Here is a 7,046-nt window from a genome sequence, read left to right as displayed (position 1 = left end):
AGATATTATGAGAAGAGTCATTAACAAAAGCAAAATAGAATAAAGTAAAATAAAACTAAGACTGAAACGGAATGATCATACCATGGTGGGTTGTCTCCCACCTAGCACTTTGCTTTTACGTCCTTAAGTTAGATGTTCTTCAGGTTCATTATGCTTCTGTTGGTGGGTCTTCCAAGAGGAAAACCTCTAGTTCTTTCTGATCCTTAATCTTCTCTCCATGATAAAGCTTTAGGCGATGTCCATTGACCTTGATGAATTTAGAGCTTGAAGGATGACGCAGGTGAAAAACACCGTATGGCTCTGCCTTTTCTACTCTATAGGGACCTTCCCATCTTGATCTCAGTTTACCTAGCATAAGCCTCAGTCTGGAGTTATAAAGAAGAACTAACTCCCCTTGTCTGAACTTTCTCTTTTTTATGTGCTTATCATGGACAGCCTTCATCTTCTCTTTGTATCATCTGGAGTTGTCATATGCTTCTAGGCGAAGGTTTTCTAATTCTGCTAGTTGCAGCTTTCTTTCAGCACCAGCTTCTTCAAAATTCATGTTGCACTCCCTTACAGCCCAGAAAGTCTTGTGTTCTACCTCTACTGGAAGGTGGCAAGCCTTTCCGTATACTAAGCGGAAGGGGCTCATCCCAATGGGTGTTTTGTATGCTGTTCTATATGCCCAGAGTACATCTTGTAGCCTAGCACTCCAGTCCTTCCTATGAGGTTTTACTATCTTCTCTAGAATGCGTTTAATCTCCCTGTTAGACACTTCTGCTTGTCTATTGGTCTTGGGATGATAAGCTGTTGCTACTTTATGAACAATCCCATGCTTCTTCAGTAATCCTGTTAGTCTCCTGTTATAAAAATGAGTGCCTGGATCGCTCACGATTTCTCGTGGTGATCCAAAGCGACAAATAATATGGTTTCTAATAAAGGAAACAACAGTGCTAGCATCATCAATACGGGTAGGGATTGCTTCCACCCATTTAGAAACATAATCTACAACTAATAGTATATAAAGGTAACCATTAGAGTTTGGAAATGGACCCATGAAGTCAATGCCCCAAACATAAAAAATTTCACAGAAAAGCATAATCTATTGAGGCATCTCATCTCTCTTGGATATATTACCAAATCTTTGGCATGGGAAACAAGATTTACAAAATTCAGCAGCATCTTTAAAAAGAGTAGGCCACCAGAATTCATAGTCTAAAATTTTTCTAGCTGTTCTTTGAGGGCCAAAATGTCCTCCACTCTCAGAAGAGTGGCAGGCCTTTAAAATGGACTGGAATTCTGATTGGGCCACACATCTTCTAATTACCTGGTCAGCACCACACCTCCATAGATATGGGTCATCCCATATATAATTTTTAGACTCGCTTTTCAGCTTGTCCCTTTGATGCTTAGTAAAATTGGGAGGGAAAGTATGGCTAACTAGATAATAAGCTATAGGTGCATACCAAGGAACTACTTCGGATATTGCTTGCAATCTATCAAATGGGAAAGTATCATTGATAGGAGTGGAGTCATCCTTAATGTGCTCAAGGCGACTCAAGTGGTCTACCATTAAATTCTGGTTACCACTCCTATCCTTAATTTCTAAATTAAATTCTTGCAGCAGCAGTATCCAACGTATCAATCTTGGTTTAGACTCTTTTTTAGCTAATAGATACTTTAGAGTTTCATGGTCTGAGTACACTACCACCTTAGTACCAAGTAAATAGGCTCGAAATTTATCCAGAGCAAAAACAATAGCTAGAAGCTCTTTCTCAGTAGTAGTGTAATTAGACTGAGCAGCATCTAAGGTCTTAGATGCATAAGCAATTACGAAGGGGTCCTTACCTTCGCGCTGAGCCAACGCCGCTCCTACTGCATGGTTGGAGGCATCACACATAATTTCAAATGGCTGGCTCCAGTTTGGTCCTCTCACAATTGGAGCTTGAGTCAGGGTGATCTTCAGCTTATCAAATGCTTGCATGCAATCCTCACTGAACTCGAACTCAATATATTTCTGCAACAGTCTGGATAAAGGTAATGCTACCTTATTGAAGTCCTTAATGAATCTCCTGTAAAAACCTGCATGGCCAAGGAACGAACAGACTTCCCTCACGGAGGAGGGGTAAGGTAAACTAGAAATGACATCCACCTTTGCTGGATCTACAGAAATACCAGTATTAGAAACATGTCCTAGAACAATCCCTTGTTTTACCATAAAGTGACATTTTTCAAAATTCAATACAAGGTTTGAACTAACACACCTGTCTAATACTCTATCTAAACTATCCAAGCAAAGGTTAAACGAATCACCATATATGCTAAAATCATCCATAAATACTTCCATATAGTTCTCAATAAGATCTGAAAAGATACTCATCATGCATCTTTGGAAAGTAGCCAGTGCATTACATAAGCTAAAAGGCATCCTTTTGTATGCATACGTTCCAAAGGGACATGTAAAAGTAGTCTTCTCCTGATCTTTAGGAGCTATATGAATTTGAAAATAGCCTGTATAACCATTTAAAAAGTAGTAATGGGATTTACCTGACAGGCGATCAAGCATCTGATCAATAAATGGCAAGGGGTAGTGATCCTTGCGAGTAGCTTGGTTGAGACGCCTATAGTCAATGCAAACTCTCCATGAATTCTGCACTCTAGTTGTCAGGAGCTCTCCATGCTCATTCTTTACTATTGTGACTCCAGACTTCTTGGGCACCACTTGTACTGGACTGACCCATTCACTGTCTGAGATAGGGTAAATGATATCTGCTTCAGGTAGCCTTGTCACTTCTTTCTTGACAACTTCTAAGATGGTGGGATTCAATCTTCTTTGGGGTTGACGGACAGGCTTTGCTCCTTCTTCTAAATATATTCTGTGCTCACAAATTTGAGGGCTGATGCCTACTATATCCGCCAAGCTCAATCTAATTGCTTTTTTGTGCTTTCTCAGTACACCGAGCAGTTGCTCCTCTTGTTGAGAAGTGAGTTCCCTTGCAATGATAACTGGGAACTTCTGATTATCCTCAAGGTAAGCATACTTGAGGTGTGGAGGAAGGGGTTTCAATTCCAATTTCTGCTCATGGCTAGGCTCTGGATCATCCGGGGCTAGTGATAATGGCAAAGTGTCTTCATTATGTTCAGAGGGTGTTCCCACACTTGGACCTTGCTCCATGTGTTTCTCTTCTACTTCTTCTTGGTGAACTTCAGCTATAGTTTCATCAATGATGTCGCACTGGAATATAGAATGATCTTTCGGAGGGTGCTTCATAGCTTTATTTAAATTGAAACTCACTGTTCTGCCATCTATTTCAAAGGAGTAAGTTCCTGAGAATGCATCCAGCTTGAATTTTGAAGTTTTCAGGAATGGTCTTTCAAGCAGGATTGATGATGGTCTTCCTGAGTCATTAGGGGGCATTTCCAGGATATAGAAGTCAATGGGAAATGTGAGCCCCTTAATGCTCACTAATACATCTTCAGCAATTCCAACTACTGTAATAATGCTTTTATCTGCCAACACAAAACGAGCTGTCAACCTTTTTAAGGGAGGAAGCCTTAAAGTATCATATATAGACAATAGCATTATACTAACACATGCTCCTAAGTCACACATGCAATCAGAAAATATTACACCTCCAATGGTACAATTTACCATACATGGACCTGGATCACTACATTTTTCAGGTATACCTCCCATTAAAGCAGATATAGAACTACCTAAAGGAATAGTTTCTAATTCATAAATTTTATCCTTATGAATGCATAAATCTTTCAGAAACTTTAAATATTTAGGTACTTGCTGAATGACATCAAAAAGGGGAACAGTTACCTCAACCTTTTTGAAAATTTCTACCATTTTGGGATCAAGTTCCATTTGCTTTTTGGACTTCCTTGCAAGGTGTGGGAATGGGATAGGGATGGAGCCACTTGCAGCCTCTTCATCCTTTGGTGCTCCATTCCTTGGCTGAGCTATTTCTTCTTCAACCTTGTCTTGTACTTGATCTTCCTCTTTAGCATCTTCCATTTCAGCATCTTCCACTTCCATTGAGTCTTCAATTTGGGTGTGTTCTATTGGGCTTAGCTCCTCCTGATTTCTCTCTGGCAGTGTGGTTCCGGACCTTAAAGTGATGGCATTGATGCCACCCTTGGGATTAGGTAAGGGTTGAGAAGAAATTCCACTGGAGCTTAAAGGTTGGTTAGTGGAAGTAGGTAATGAATCTATCCGGGTGGCGAGAGCTTGTAAGGTAGCATTCAGACTATTTAGAGTAGAGTTCAGTGTAGTCTGCATGTTTTGTTGTCCTTGTGCAAGAGAATGAAGCATCTCGTCATTTGATGAGGAAGTAGGACAAGTGATATGTGGGACTTGTTGTTGGTTATGCTGGGGTACTTGTGACTGTCTTAGGTGAAGAGCTCTGTAAGGTTGGTTCTGATTCTGTTGTCTGTTGTTGTTATTCCACCTCTGGTTTTCATTGTTATCTCTGCCTCCTCTGTTATAGTTGTCCCTCCAGCCATGGTTGGAGTTATCTCTCCAACTTTGGTTGGAGTTGTCTTGCCATCCTTGGTTATAGTTTCCACCTTGGTTGTAGTTGCCACCTTGTTAATTGTATCCTTGATTCGGGCGATCATAGAAGTTATGAGTAGCTGCCACAGTGTTGTCTTCTTGTTGGAGCTATGGGCATTCATCAGTATAATGACTATAGTCATCACATATTCCGCATACTCTTTGTGGAACTAACTGTTGGTTTTGTTGTGGTGGGGAAGGCTGAGTTTGTTATTGATTTAACTGCATTTGCTTCAGTAGGTTAGTCATTTCACATATACTCTGTGTAAGAGCAGAGGTCTCAGTGCTTTGGAAACTTCTGCAACAGCTTTGTTTGTGCATAATTGGTGGATTGCTCATAGTCTTATTATTTAAAGTAAGAATTTAGGTGTAAAATTGTGTAAGGTCGATGTGTGATGGATGATAGCAGGGTATAGAATTATGTTGCTATGATATTGCATATTTTAGGACTGATTTTTAAGTGTAGAATGGTTGATATTTGAATGGTGAATCAATGAAATAGAAGTTAGAAGGTTTTTGTGAAAATTGGTTTTTGGACGAACTTTAGCGAGCCATAACTTGGATTCTGGACCCTTGAATGATTTCAAACTTTTTTCATATGAAAATTAGGTTCGTGAAATTTTTTACGTTATTCGAAGAACAAACGAAAAATTTTTTAAAACAAAAAAAAAGTTATGCCCGTTGGAAGTTTGGAGTGCAAAGCTGAAATTTCTACAGCATTCAGCATTTTTGTTGTTCTGCATAAGCTTGCGTATGCGACCACCTACACGCGACGCGACCAACCTTTTCGGGTTGGGTATCTTGCGTACGTGAGCAAGGTGCTTGCGTACGCGAGGAAGGAAAAAGTACGCCCACGCATACGCGTGGCCCCTGTTTCAGCAAAAATGGATCTTGTGTTTTAAAGCTCAAATTTAAACCTCTAAACCTCTATTTTCATTCTTTTAACCCCTAAAGTTTAGTTTTAAGTGTAGTGATGAGATTAGGCTATGGAAAGAAAGGTTACTGGGAAGGAAAGGAAGGTCTAGAGTAGCTGAACTGAGGTGTTAATGATGAGATTGGGATGACTGTGTGTGTGGCCGGAATGGTCGAGATGTGTATGGCCGGAATGGTCGAGAGGGCAAGATTTGGGTGCGATTCCGCTTGCTCGTTAACTTGAAATGTTTACGGATGGCAAGTTGAGGACGGAAGCTCCCTCTCTTGTCGTGATGAGGGTGTGGGAAAAGTGAAAAGACAATCTCCTTCGTATTATTTACCCCACATTCTTCTCTGGTTGCAAGGTAGAAAGGCACACTCCTTCGATGTGGAAAGGCACTCTCATTCATATATCCTCCAAGAGAAGGTGGAAAGGCACACTCCTTCGATGTGGAAAGGCACTCTCCTTCGTTTATGATCCTACTGGAGATGCGCAACCTAGAGACAAATGTCTGGGTTAGCTACCAGATGTGTTAGGTTCTGGTAAAGTAACCGACACGTGAGCTCACGGCCAGTAAGAAAGGAATTCATCATATGCATTTGTCAGTTTTGCTTGAGTTTGCATTTCTTGGGATTGCCTAATTGATAATCTATGCTTACCTGCTATATTTACTACCAGCTGTAATTGTATTCTAATTGTGTTTGTCTTTGCTTGTATTATTTGTCTGTGCATTGGTGAATCTAGAGAGTTGGAGGAGGTAGGAGGTGAATTGTAAAGTTAGAGTTTCATGAGACAGTGAGTGAATTTTAATTTGAGAGATTAAGTTAGAACCTTAAGAACCATAGATATCTACCCCTATTTATGGTTTCTATTTTAGTTCTTTAAGATTTATAATCTGAGTGCCGGGACCTTATTTATTATATATGTGGGCACATTAACCATACTGAGAACTCCCGGTTCTCATCCCATTCAATATTATTATTTTTCAGATGCAGGTTGAGAAGCACCACTCTGTATTCTGGAGACTCTGATGAAGCAAAGAACTCTTGGGACTCAGAGTTGTATTTTATTTATATTTATATTTACATATGTATATAGATTCTCCACCTTGAATCCTATGTTTGTCCTTCTTAGAATTTGACTTGGAGAAACAGGTAGTTGATTTTTTGTTTTGGGTTATTTTGGAGTGTATACTCTGGTCGGTCTTTGCTTCGTAAGCCGAGCCCAGAGGTTGTTAATTGCATTTTGGAACTCTGATCTTATACATATATTATCATTTCTATTCAATCTTGTCTACCTTTCTACTTTTATTCGATCGTGAGTGTTGCGTTGTTCTACTTTTATTTCGTTTAATAACTTTTCTTCAAAAGGCTCTTAGATAAAAATATCCTTGTTATATTATATAAATATTTTTTTCTTTTAGAAGTTGTAGCGCATCGCCACCTCTGTTTTACATCTTAGGTGTAAAGCTCTGTATGGTAGAGTATTATATCCTCCTTATTTAATAATTGAATTAGTTGTCTTTATGAAGTTTTCATGATCTAACTTATATAGAATATCATTGACACTTATAATATTATAAGGGTTAAT

General features: G+C 39.4%; 1 long non-coding RNA gene across 2 annotated transcripts in view; it reads right to left on the bottom strand.

The window, feature by feature from the left end:
• LOC107614269 overlaps window positions 398-7,046 on the bottom strand; it is a 19,213-nt gene continuing 12,564 nt past the window's right edge. For both annotated transcript variants that reach the window (XR_002352136.1, XR_002352133.1), the window contains exon 5: window positions 398-409. This is a non-coding gene — a long non-coding RNA (uncharacterized LOC107614269). The remainder of the gene's footprint in view (window positions 410-7,046) is intronic.

This window comes from Arachis ipaensis, chromosome B08 (assembly GCF_000816755.2).
Source record: "Arachis ipaensis cultivar K30076 chromosome B08, Araip1.1, whole genome shotgun sequence".
Taxonomy (NCBI): Eukaryota; Viridiplantae; Streptophyta; class Magnoliopsida; order Fabales; family Fabaceae; genus Arachis; species Arachis ipaensis.
Note: the sequence above shows the minus strand (reverse complement) of the source record. Positions and strands in the feature narration are given on the sequence as shown.